Source organism: Aedes aegypti, chromosome 2 (assembly GCF_002204515.2).
Source record: "Aedes aegypti strain LVP_AGWG chromosome 2, AaegL5.0 Primary Assembly, whole genome shotgun sequence".
NCBI lineage: Eukaryota > Metazoa > Arthropoda > Insecta > Diptera > Culicidae > Aedes > Aedes aegypti.
In genome coordinates, this window is record NC_035108.1 from 386,815,494 (window position 1) to 386,829,857 (window position 14,364).

General features: G+C 34.8%; 1 protein-coding gene across 1 annotated transcript in view; it reads left to right on the forward strand.

The window, feature by feature from the left end:
* Positions 1–419: 419 nt before the first annotated feature.
* The window catches only part of LOC110676949 (paired box pox-neuro protein), a 138,325-nt gene continuing 124,380 nt past the window's right edge, over positions 420–14,364 (forward strand). Inside the window, exon 1 of the mRNA XM_021846942.1 lies at positions 420–871. The gene's annotated coding sequence lies outside the window, so the exon portion shown is untranslated. The remainder of the gene's footprint in view (positions 872–14,364) is intronic.

The window sequence follows — 14,364 nt, forward strand, 5'->3', positions numbered from 1 at the left end:
ATTTCGGCCCCATAGTTCCATAGCATGGCAGAACTCTATGCGTGTGACCGACCAACCAACCAACCGCCCGACCGGGGGTGCTACTCTATTTGTCATGCTACACGCCTAGCGCACTTGCGCGCCAACATGGTCGTCTCGCTTTGGCATCCGGCTCCGGTCATGCACGTTTCGTTCACTCTCTGGTCGCGCGCTTCAATGTTCAGAGAAGCATAGCGTTGCATTGGACGGTTTCGAAGGATGGTCGCGCTTTGCGCCTTCGTTTTTCCGTCCTCTATGTTGCGGGGTTTCGCCTGCCTTTCCTCTGCCTACTGTGACTGTGTCTCTCGTTTCGGCGAGCGTGTGTTGTTTATCCCATCCTTACAGCCGTGTGCCATGTGCTCGGCTCGCTGCGGGTTCGCTTTCCAGTCGAGATTGTGAAACGGAACGTTTCGTTCGCTTCCCGCCGCTCGTCCGCAGTTGATACGAGGTGCTGGTTTTTTACCGGGCTGATTACGGGCTGATTCGTCGCCTGTCACGAGGATTTCGAGAGTTTCCGTGAAGTGCGTACTGTTCTGGGAAAGAATACTTGATTGGTTTGTGAAAGGTTGTTTAAACTTTGATCGACATCAAGATATTGTGGATTTGGAAAAGTGTCATGCAGAAACATAACTGTGATTGTGAAGTGGTTTGTGAAGGATACTAATATCCTTAGTAAAAGATCAAAGAGGATTTCATAACATGAAGCTACTATGCATTTGGCTGTGATGAGGATTAATGTATAATTAGAGTTTATTCAAAGGATTCAAATGTGCGTCGGTGACAGATTTTGCGACAGATTTGATTATTGAAAATTGTTCATAGGCGATTCGGCAACTCAAAGAACAACTAGCAGGTATGTTGAAATATGTAATATATCAAATATATTGATGGAAACTTACAAATTGTTGAAGATTGAAAAGTTAAATGATACTTTTATTATTTGCATTGCTCCCTAAAACTTAAATTTGAGGCTGTATCCAAATACAGTGTAGTGAAAACTGAGGGCGGAAGAAAAACAGTATGAAATTAAGGTGATCAATAATCACAACCAAACCTCAAATGTTCAAGAACACTAATTAGAACAACTAGGATGGGTGTAGCCTTAGTAAACAGTCTCCTTTAGTCGCACTAGTAGCTTCTTATGGCCGTTATGGAATAAATTATTGCAACCTATTTTTTGCCACAAATATCTGGAATTGTTTATACAGTAATGACCCGATTTTGTCAGCCCCCGATTTTATCTACCCCCGATTTAAGCAATTTTTTGGACCCGATTTTGTCAACCCCCGATTTTTTCATCCTTTGTTCCCGATTTTGTCAGCCTAAATTTTTTGTTTTTAATTAGACTAAACACGTCTAGGGTAGGTGTACCAGTTATGGACATAGTGGTTCCCTATTTCGCCATACGGGATAATTTGAATGTTTTCCCATCTTGAAAGATTTTGTGTGTTGTAGTAGTAAGATTTAAGATATATCTTAATTCCTAAAAATTCAAAAATATTAAAAATGCGAAAGTTATTGAAATTTTACGTACAAATAAGGAACCACTATGGCCATAACTGGTACACTTTCCCTATACTGGCAATATTGGATGCATAATGTCAATTATGACCTTGGCCACGTCTATACAATCATCTAAAGATCGAATTTTTGAAATTTGAAATTCTTAATAATTATACTAGAAACCTTGGATTACGGTACAAAATGGAAGTAAAAAAACAATGTTTATATTAACAAAATGATGAAACTAAGTCCTTAAGTTAAAATTAAACTTGAAACCAGTTGAAAATGTTTATCCCGATTTTGTCAATCCTAAATGCGGCATGGGGCTGACAAAATCGGAACATTACTGTATAAGTACCATTGATTCACTGCTCAAATTTGTCCAGTTCTCTTTCATCTAGTAGCGCTATTGTACCTATAGCTCTAGGAGCTCTGCTAAGTGAAACTATTTTTTTCTTATTAAGCTAAATAATGAAAGAAATAAGATTTTTTTACATAAATCAAAAGCTATCTTTAAAAGAAAAAAATATAAGTATTGTAAAAATTCGATTTTGATTTGTGTGTTGCTTGCGCCGTGAAGCATTCTACTATAGGAACCGAAAATAGAAATAGCGCTACTATAGGCACTATATATCCCTATAGTGGCTCAAGCGGTATTACATTGAAACTATATTTTGTTATAACTAAATCTATCTTTTTAATTACGAAATCATTCATTGTTTTCTGCAGCGAAACAGTTCCATAGCATGAATGTTGCCTGATTCATAAGAAAAATCAAATTTCTAAGACAAAACAAACAATTTTTATATTGTACCAAGCCTCAAGTTTATTTATTATTGAGAACGAGCCTTTTTACCCAACGTACAAATCATTGGTAAAAAATACAATTTACTGAGATATAATACAGTATTTTGCACTATGATTCTACGAAACCATTTCGTTGCAGAAAATAACGAAAGATTTTGTTGAGCAAACAATTAGTTTCGTAACACTAAAAAATTTTCATCCAGTGTGAATGCGAGTTCTGGACGAGTGCAGCAGTTATTATGAAATAAAAATAGCCATCCAATCCTTAAATGCCAGATGATTTCTATATCTATTCTACACATCTGGACAGATAAAAAAATCTTTGGTCGAAATTTTGAGTTACGCCCTCTTAAACATATAACTGTCAAAAACGTTGATTTTTAATTCATCAACAATTTATTTCAATACTGGAAGCCGGTTTTGGAATGTTTTCTATTATATACTTACTTTTGATGGCTCTACGTCTTTCAAGACATAACCTGCGACACTATGCTACGCCAATTGCAGATTTGCGATAACTTTAAAGTTTGTTGATGAAAAGCTCTGAAGATCTAGAAAATTTGTAGTTACTTTCTAGCAGTGGTGCAAATTGCAGATCAATCTGAGCTAGGGCGATTCAAATTTTAGAAATGTTTGAAAATCTTATCTCCCATATGCTCCTTACCATCCTTACCATAGAAATAGTGTTCTGTGAAATTTTCAGCTTTCTACGTGGTGATTTAAAGGTGGCCCAAAGACAATGTAGGTTTATATGGAAATTACAATGGAGAAATTTTGAGAAATGTTCCAAACACGCTAGTACTGTCATGTAATTACAAAATTTATCATTCCATATTGAAAACTCATTCTTCCAACCCTAATGATGGATGTTGCTGAAGAAACAAATCCCTTTTGAGCTAATTTTGTTTGGGGGTTTGTACTTGTTTGCAGGGTTATAATCCCATATTAAGCAAAATAATAGCAAACAAACTCATGAATATCTTTTCTGCTACCCGTCAGATTGGATATTGCTCTTCAGCAAATCTCTTTATTATGGATTGAAGAATGAGTTTTTACTATGGGATGAAAAGTTTGTACCTACATTACTGTTTTAGCGTGTTTAGAACATAGCTCAAAATTTCTTCATAATAATTTCCATATAAACCTACATTGTCTTTGGGCCACCTTTAAATCACTGCCTAGAAGCCGGAAATTTCACATAACACTATTGTTATGGTAAGAATGGTAAGGAACATATGGGAGATAGGATTCTCAATCATTTCTAAATTTTGAACCGCCCTAATCTGAGCCCTAGAAGCCAAGATCAAAGTAAACAAACTTGACAATTTTTGATGCAAAAATGGCCAATGCGTCTGTCTATTTCTTTACATACTACATTATTTGCTCGTAGGTCCAGGCAAGCGGGATGACACTTAGCAAAACAAGAGAAAAATCTGTAAGAGCTATTTACGATTTATTTTTTTGTAGTCGAAATGGTTGACAAACCGATTTAACATGTCTAGTATTTAAGCAACACAGATATTGATTTTTTTAGAGATGTAAACAATTCAAATTGTCAAACAATCACAAAGTAAGCCTTTTGATTACGAGGTTTTCTTCATGACGTGTAAGGCAGTAATATAATATATCATACTGCAACTAAAGTTCTTCTGAGCTGAAAAACTTTGGATATTCAATATCAGAAGTTGACTGTAAATCTTCTTAGGGTTGTGAATAAATAAACTAATCAAAAAAATAATAAACCTTGTGAAATGGGTCATGAAGGTTTCCAGAATTCATCTACCCTACGTAAACTGTAAACGTTTTGTAATGTATCTTCAAAATATAAAGATTATTATGTTGAAAAGGGAAGTTTGTAAGTAATTTCAAAATCAATCGGCTCTGCTATACTTTCTAGAACTTGAACCTGCACATAATCAGTTAATCGTGGTAAGTTCTTGTAGAATTGAATGATTTTACATAATCAAAAACATTCCAAACCGGCTTCCAGTATTGAAATAAATTGTTAATGAATCAAAAATCAACGTATTCTACAGTTATGCCTTTAAGAGGGCGTAACCTAAAATTCCAACTAAGGATAATCTACCCAGAGGTGTTAAAAAGGTATAGAAACCATCTGGCTTTTTGATAATAACGGTAAATGAATCACCGTGAAACTATTAAAACTTGTCAATTAGAAAAAATGGATTTCAAAACCTTACATTATTACACTGCTCCATGAAATTTCAATGAAGAAAACAAAAGATGCGCAAAAAAGCATAAACAAATCAAATATTATGATTTTATACTGCTTGACTGTTCATCTGTTTTATAAATCATTAGTTTATGAATTTATAATCTTTTTTTTTGTAGTTTTGAGCACAACGTGTTTATTTTGAAAAATATATATTTTTTTTACTGATATGTCTTTCAGTTAGTCATTATTATCGACAGGCATGTTGATTTTGTAGCATGCAATTTCAAAGTTATATATTTCAGTCATCATAAGTAATATTGATTCAGTAAAGTATCACAACTTGCGCTTACATGCAGAAACTATGCTGATACTTTTTCAGCAATGTCAATGCAAAACCAAGCGATTTTCTTTAATTAAAATGCCCAGTACAAATTTCAATGACGGCCTACTTCGCCTTAAACTCAATGTGAAAAAATGAATAAATAAACCCCTAATTTTACCTTGAGATGTGCTCTCCTTTTTCTTGAATTTGATTCCAAAAATTTGGTAATGGTGCTTAAATGTACGCTATAATAAGTGCCCGTTACTAGTCTGTGTTCAAAATGCTAAAAATATTGTCATGTCCTAAGAAATTGTTCACCCAAATGCAGTCAATTAAATAATTTGGTATAAATTAGTAATCAAATATTTTAAAGTGGCATATGAAAATATATTTTTAAGCCGAACAAGTCGCAAGAAAATAATAGGCAACATCTCTTGAGCATCAAATATTTTTCGATTGTGTATGTGCTTTAAGTCAGTGTCTAAACTTTGTTCCCGAATTTTGTTTTTCCTTTCAAAATGCCCAAGTTTGAGGATATGTACCTTAGTTTCTGGTAGTCCAAATCGGCTGAGATTTGAATGACAAACTACCATAATTTGAAGTTTGATCTGTAGTGAATTATTTAAATTACAGATATTTCCCAAAAAGTTTTAAATTCAAGAGTTAGTAACTGTGAGGTTTTTGGTTTAATTCTTAAACGGTCAGTTGTAACCTGTTATGTATATTTCACAAACTCGATGGTTTCTCCTATACATTCAAATAAGCAAGAGCTTACAGTATTAATTATATGGAAATATTAGTATTAATATTAGAAAAACGTAACCTTCAATGATAGCCCTTATTTTGAATGAAATAAAACTGGATTCATATAAATTTTAAATAACTAATGAATTATTTTAAATTCTGATACTGAACACAAAATTTTACAACAGTCTACGTGTACGCCACACTTGACCACAGAAATGTTGAAGTTAATGAAAAGTCAAACTATTTTTGTCTACGTGGTAATTTGACGGTTCCCTTTGAATTTGTTCAACTGATAAACATGCCGCTCTGCAATAAGACTATGCTGGAATTTGAAGCGTGGCCAGATTAAGAACTTTTCTGGTTAAAAATTGTGACTCCTTCCAAAAAACTGAGTTGTTTGTTTGATTACTACATAGTATATGAGTACATAAAATAGTCAAGATAGTTTTCGTATCGTTATCTGGATCTGATCACTTTGGCAAATTGGATCAGGTCGTCACCGGTCGGCACTAAACAGTATTTCCTTCCAATGATGCTGAACAGTGCTGTAATCATTTGACGTTTCTCATGCCGTTCGTTTCGCTTCCAAGTTCAGCATTCAATTGTATTCACAGCACGAGCAGTAGAATTAACATCGACAAACACAAAACCTGTGGAGTGAATGTCGACTGACACGATAACATTTTGCATAAATTTCAGAAACCTCCGGCCATGAACATCAAGAATAGTTCAATCTTGCTTGTTATGTAAAATATGGCAAACTTACTGTGAAATCAGCTCTTATTACTCTTATTAGCCCTTATTACGTGTGCCTACAACTCTGTTTCATTGGCATCATATACATTCTATGTTTGTTGGTTTATAGATGTCTACACAGAAAAAAATCCGTTCTCGTATCCGTGAACAGCAGACGTGAATTCGTCAACAAGCAAAAATACACCGTGAACTAAATCATGTTTATGTGACCTTTGGTGGTAGTTCATGGTGTATTTATGACAGTTCACGTTTTCCAGAACTCTTTTTTGAGCGTGTAATAGAGATATTCAGTTATTTGATTTTTAACTAGTGGTCCCGGCAAACTTCGTCTTGCCATCAAGTAGGCTGCTGAAAAACGTCAATGCTTATCTTTGACAGATACGCGTATTTCGACTACCACTTGCAGTCTTCTTCAGTGTCAGTTACTTGTATCTCGTGGTACACGGTACTCCATCTACTTTAAAGTTTCTCTATTTGAGATTCTGCTCAGAGGATTCGAACATTCATTAAAGATCTTTTTACTACCAGCAAAAAAGTAAAGTAATAAGCGTGTTCAAAACTGGTTTAGATTACTAAAAAAACTATATATGTATAAAAAAAAGCAAAATTTTGAGTTTTAACCGCATTCGTGGGTACTAAATTTACTCTTTATGGTCGTTTTATTGAAAAATCCCATACTTTTAAAATTATATACGCATGTTTATCGATCTAGAGCAAACTGTAAGCGTTTTTCTCAAAATATTTTGATAGGTAGTCTCAGAATAACACATTCTGAAAATAATACATGCAAAATAAATTTGATTTAATTCAAGCAGTGTTCCCAATCTTGATGATTGTCATTGTGCTTTGAGTGGTCTTCTGAAAATAAATTATTTGTAATTGATGATGCTTTCTAAGTACAACCATTTTTTGAAAATAAAAAATATAAATTGTCGAATTTTCCTGCCGATTTTTAATAATCCTTGATTTTGATAACCTCCAAAAATCGACCGTTCTAAACGTTGTGCCTTATTAGTGTGAAATCATATTAATTTGGTAACTTTTTTATTACCACAGCATTGTACAATATTAGTCGAACGATGTACAGAAAACCGATTTCGATTTCATTGATAAATTAAAAAGATATTGCATGTCCACTTTATAAAATGAACAGTCCTTAACATTGCCTAACTTGCCAATATTTCAGAAGGTATACAGTGGGGGACCGAAATCCGTACAGGCTCAAAATCCGTACATTTTATACAAATAGTACTTATGCGTTTTGTATGAAGTGTACGGATTTAGATTTATTTTTCTGGCATACGGATTTCGATCCCACACGGTAGCAACACTACTGTTGGAAAGGCAGTACTAAACATTTTGCTCGTGCAAAGCGTATTTGAAATGTTATCTAAGGTAGAGTGTGAACTACTGAACTCATTTTCAAAATCATTCAGCATTATAAACATAATTTGTTCAAATACACCAGTTCTAAAAATAACCTACACACTACTCACCAAAAGTATGGAATTGTTGATGATAAATCTTCAAGCTGTTTTGTGGAATACCAATAAATAGATGGAAAACCGAAATTAAGACTTAAACCGAATTTAGTACTATACTCAAGTGGAATTAAATGGTATAGTACTAAATTCGGTTTTTCATCTTCTTATGGAATCGTTGCAATACTGAGTATTGCAGTTTTCTCTACTAAAATAAAAAAAGACTAGTGACTCAAGGTAAACTAGCATCACCCAAAACTATGTAAAAAAGTTTTCTCTACTAAAATAAAAAAAGACTAGTGACTCAAGGTAAACTGAAATTTATTTTTGTAATCCTGAAATAATATTCATTTTGGGTAATGCTTAAAGGTGCTGCAATATCCAGTATGACTGTTGCAATGCGCGATTACATACTTATGATGGGTAGTGAAAATTATTTTTGTTGAATTGTCTGCTAATTAGTGATCGAAGAAATTTTATATGAGGAATGGATGTTTCCCAAAAATCGTTTTCATAATCAGCATCGACGGAGATTACCAAAATATAAGAGTTTTTGGGTAGGGAAATAATGGACATATTAAGAAAATTCTCGTTTTAAGACCATAAATGGCAATATTTTAAGTTACCCTTGATTAATTCTTAAGTTATGTATTAGCACAAAATGATGCATTCGTTCATGGTCACAACAATAATATCAGATGTCAGAAAAACGAGATAAAAAATTGTGCCAAAAACCGACATGGCAAAAATATCTCAGGCAATTGAACAGTCTCATGAAATTTAGTGATTTCAATTTAATAAATAACTGTCAATCATTCTGATATGTTAAAGGGCTCTTCCTGAATCACGCTAGCAAGATAAAAAAAAACTACTCTAGGGTGCTGAAAAATTATATTCTACTGACGCCTTGCTTATATGCTAGCCTGGGACACGGTTATATAAAAAATTTGGATTCTCGCTCCAGTCCACTTTTTGGATTGCATTTAGGTCCCATAACAACTGTGCAAAATTTCAGCTCGATCGGTGAAACTATATTTTAGCGCCAGCCCTTCAAAGTTTGTATGGGATTTACTATGGGAAAACTTACTTTTGCAAAGAAAAATCACCAGAGGTTGCCCATTGTCCTCTATAACATAGGTTCCCAAACTTTTCGAGTCCGCGACCCACCTAGCCGTCCGGCACATTCTTCGCGACCCACCAGGTGGAAAATGTTAAAAAAAACTAGTTTAACCAAGAGAAAAAGTTTTAAAACTTCTCAACTTTATCATGTTTGTGATTTTTTTCGGTAGTTAACAGCAATATTAAACAAATTTTTGCTGAGCTGAAAACTTTAGCGTTGAGTGTGCTGTTTATCACTGCACTTTCAGTGTCTGTAATAAAAATATTTTAACAAATACTTCACATTTCAGTTTTTGCTAATTAGGTGTATGTTTCATAAGTTTTACATGTAGTATGTAAATCTCGACATCTGTCAAAACTCTTTGTACAGTAGCATAAATGCTAAAAAGTTCTCCGTTTTAACGCAAACATTTCCTTTATGAGTAAAAGGTTTGTTTTTAATAAAATAGTTTGGCAGCTGTTCTGTTCTGTCGATGACAGTTTCAATTTACTAACATCTTTCCAAGAAAATTTTGAAGCCACATCAAGTGTCTTCACCATTAATATCTAATGATTGTCAGGCAGTCTAAAAAAATGCTAAAATCTCGCATAACTTATGATCTTATAAAATTCATTGATAAGCGAGTGTGTAACTAGTTGTTTTTAAGCTAATAAATTGACCAATATAAAAATTATCACCACTGGAAGATAGAGAACGATCATTTCTCCATTGCAACATTGTTAAAAAAAACGTTTTAAATTATTCGTTTACTCAGTAACTACAAGCTATACACTTGGTTACCAATGGCTTTTAAGACGAGATCATAAATTAAGCGAGAAATTATTAAATGAGATTTCAAATTTCAATTTAAAACCGTTTGCTTCAATTCGAGGAGACATTTGAAAAAATAGAAAAAAAATCTAAGAAAATTTATATGTATTAAGATTTTTTTCGCGACCCACCAGAGAGCATCTCACGACCCCCCTGGGGGTCGCGACCCACAGTTTGGGAAACTATGCTCTATAACAATTCTGAACACGTCCCTTGATAGATATTTTTACGATGAACAACATTGTCGAAGACCGTAAAGCAATCCGACGCTTGTAAAACAAGTTATGAAGCAAAGACTATTCGGAAATTTTGCACAATTTTGTTATTATTGTTATTCCTTTACGTGTTAATCATCGTTGCCTTGTCAAAAGGTTTTCATTTTTTTCACAAGTGACGGATTGTTTCTCAGTCTTCGGCAATATTCTTCATCGTAAAAATACCTATCGAGGCCTGTGTTCAGAATTATTATAGAGGTCAATGGGCGACCTCTGGCGATTTTTCTTTGCAAAAGTAAGTTTTCCCATAGTAAATCCCATACAAACTATGAAGGGCTGGCGCTAAAATATAGTTTCACCGATCGAGTTGAAATTTTGTACAGTGGTTCTGGGACCTAAATGCAATCCAAAAAGTGGACTGGATCGAGAATCTAAATTTTGTCCCACACTAATATGCATATATATTTCGAGCTGAGAAAAGTTATAGCCGAATTTCCAAGGACAATTAAGACAAAACTAAATTGTTATACCGTCAAACAGTTCATGTGCAATACAGATTTCATACAATGTACACAATGTTGATGAAATATGCATATTCTCAGAAAATAAGAGGGTGTCCATTTTGCTTCGTGTGTTTGAAAAACCTCTACTCCCCCTACATATAAAATTGAAAAACTAAATGTTTGGGTTAAGTTGGGCGTTTCTACATCATTGGTTAGCAATTTAAATAGAAGTAATTTTCGTAAACTTGGTTTAAATTCTAGTAGAGCCCGTAACAAATTATTTGGCAAATCACGAAAGCCGTTTGCAGGAAGCTTTAAAAACGAATGAAGTACATCGATTGCCATCACCAACATTCACCGTTTAGATTTAAACTTTTTTTGTGTACATTGACCAGAGTTTCTCTTTACGTCGTTTTTCTCTCTTTTCGAGCTTGATCTTTAATGGTCAAACATTGAGATCCACTTACTTCGCCTGGGTTAATGCTGCACCCGGTCATCGTCATCATCAGCGTCGTCAAACTCTGCCATCGGTGGGTGATGTGCGTTGGATGACGTTGTTTTCTGTGTTTAATTTGATGAAAGAAAGATTTTCGTAGCGCGATAAGAACCAAACCAACCAAATGAGGTGGAAAACATAAAGGGGATGTCCAGAATGATCGCATGGTAGAAGAGAAAGGAAGCGCTTCTGAAGCGCCCCCGGAGATCGAGGCTGTGGAACTGATTTGCCTACCGAGTTGTGCACAGTGAAAAATATATTGTAATATCACGTTATTTTAGCTGCACGTCAGCCCTGTCGCAAATGTGGTGTACAATTACACCTGTTACACGTATAAAACCAACCAGAGATATATTTACTCTTGTGAAGGCGTGCTAGAATCGAAATGAAAACCGTGAAGGGGGTTCTGTCGATCACTAGTCTTCGATTTTCAGTAGTAGCCGACTGTATGTAATCAACTTGTAATTGAAAACATGTAATTGTACACCATATTGGCGACGCGACTTATGTTCAACTAAAATGATGCAATATTACAATTCTTATTTTACTGTGTGTATGGTAGTGAGTATGAGGCGAAAAGACATGTGGAAGAGTGAGGGCACAAGCTTCCGCATGGCGTTGTGGCCCAGTGGTTTAGCCAATTTTATACAGAAAATTTCCTGCTAAGCTATAATCTTTTACGGACTGGCATGTTGATTCCCTAAATCAATAAATTTCGGGTAAATAAAATTTTATCTAATCTTTATTGTCCATCCTGTATGCTCATCATTCTGAAAAACACTTGGACACTGTCCATGGTCCTCGCTGCACGCATGAAAGAGCGTAGCGATACTGTGGGTGCTTGCCTGCCTGCTGCGAGAGCAGGAAAGAAGGATCGGATACGCCGAGATTTGACGGCTTCTGATCTTGTCTGGTTCTCTTTGTGCTTGATATCCCGCGATGAGCATGCAGAGAGCTACTCAAGACGGTACAGCAACGACTGGCTTTCTTATCGACTCATTAATAGACAATAATTGTTTGTTTAAATTTACATAAAGGCATTTATCATTTGGCTGCTCGGCCTGCGATGGGGAGCCGTGCTGAGCTCTAATCAGGTGACTTGTCAACACAGATGAATTAATAGAAATGCTCAACTGGAGAAGGACACACACGACGTTGACGTTGTACCCAGCGGGTGCGATGGCGCTACTGGTTGAGATTGACTTTCGAACTTGAGTTATGATGGGTGATATGGGGTTGAAAATGGGAAGTCATGATTTTGTAATGGTGGGAAAATGGAAGCTATTACTAATTAGCGACTAATGTGAGAAATGTATATTGACTAAAAATAATACAATATAACAAAGCGCACTAGTGTAACGTGTTATACTTTCTGAATAATCTCGTTTGAAAACATTCATGACTGTGCCTCGCTCCTAGAGAGGAAACAATTACCGTTTTGATTCATATTACGGACACTTAAGGCCTCTTTGAAGTGTGTGCTACCTAAAAGTATATAAATTAAATCAATCTTGCCGATTCCTTAACGTTATCATACTATCAGGACACTCACCTTTCGAATGGTAGGTGAAGATTTGAATTCCACAACTTCAACTAATTTCAATAAATAGAAATGTGTGCCCTCTTCATGATTCTTATTCCGGACACCACCTCACTTTTGCTTTCTATTCCGGACGCTTTGATTCAAATTCCGGACAGCTCGTGAAAAGCAAAGTTGGAAAAGTTGAATTGTAAAATAAACACTAACAGCCATTAGAAAAACGTCAAAACTAGTTGAGCATTGTAAATTTTCATGGATTGCCATGGATAAATCATATTAAAACGAGCCTCTAAATTGGGAACTTTTGAACGGCAAATTTTGAAACATTTCAATGGATCATTAAAATAACCAAAACGGCCGCTATGGAAAGCATAGATAGCGCCACCGTAGCCTTGTGTGTTTGACAGAACAGCAATGCTGTCACAATGTTAAATCCCATATACAGTGGCGCCTTTGTTTTGATGCAGTGAGCACTGTCAAAAACTACATTCAATGATCCATTGAAACCTTTCCCATACAAAGTTAAGTGTCCGGAATTTAAAGCTGTCCGGAATTTGAATCAGAACGGTATCAAAACTGTCAATCATATTTGTCTCGAATTTATATTTTTTTTTTATTTCTTATGTTGGTGCAGTGTTGACAGACCCACACTCATCTTTTATTTCTATGGTTTTGTCACAGACAAAGAAGAAGACGTTAAACTCTCACCATTGTCCATCGACTACCTTTTTAACGGTCGATACAAAAATATGGTAGGTGACCAATCTGTCACCCGTTTCACATTCTCCAAATTCACCACATTTTCCCTCGGTACTGGACAAAATAATGAAGCAATCTTATTTTCGATAAGATCTCATATCCATTTTTTGTATTCTAAGAGAGTGCTGCCAACCTCGAATATAATGTGGCGAGATACCTTTTTATATGGAATTCTCTATAATTTAAAGTAGACAAAATTGACCCGCTTATTGAGCTTCATTGATATCTGAAATGATTGTTGCAGGCTTATAAGTTCTATTTATTGCAAGAAAAAGATTTTGTTGTAAAACATTTTTTCCTTAACACAATTACCTGTCTTGAGAAGAAAATGATTAAAATAAAAAAAATACCATTTTTATAAATCGAATTTGAATTTTAAATATCAATAATTTTAGGTCACATATAAAACTTTTTATATTAGATTGTCTTTAATCTAAAATAAACTGATTTTATCAAATTGACTTGCTCATTGACTTTAATTAAATTCTAAAAAAAATATGACTTTAATGTTTTTTTTTTATTTTTCAAGAACTTCATACGGCCATATTGGTACCAGAAACAAAAATGTTCATTACTCAGAATTGGTTGAACCATTTTGCTTCATTTTTTCACAACATACTCTTATTGAAGTGTTGTTTCGAACAGCGAGTAACCGATCATGAGAAAAATACTGCAGACTGAGATATTTACGTAAATTATGGCAAAATGTCGGACCCCCAAAATTTCTGAATATCTCCGGAATTAGACGCCCAATGATCAATCTCAACACAGATTCTTAAAACAGAGGAGTTTTTTGAGGGCTAAAAATATGGTGCAAAATATCGAACAACAAAAAAGTTTTCGCTGTTTGAATATTTCTTTGTGGTTAAAAAATGAAGCTTCTGGTAGAGGGGTTAACAGCTAGAAGTTTGGTGTCCTCAGCAAAGCTTTTCAGCAGATGAAGGGCTAACTGGCGGTTAAGAGACTGAACAAGTACCGACAAACTAAACATTACATACACTTTGCAATTATGGAATAAAAGGACAAATTGATGTGAAATTTGTGAAAAAGTTATGCGTCTTCTCGGTGAGAATTGAACTCACGACTCTCTGTTCACTAGATAGGGCACGTT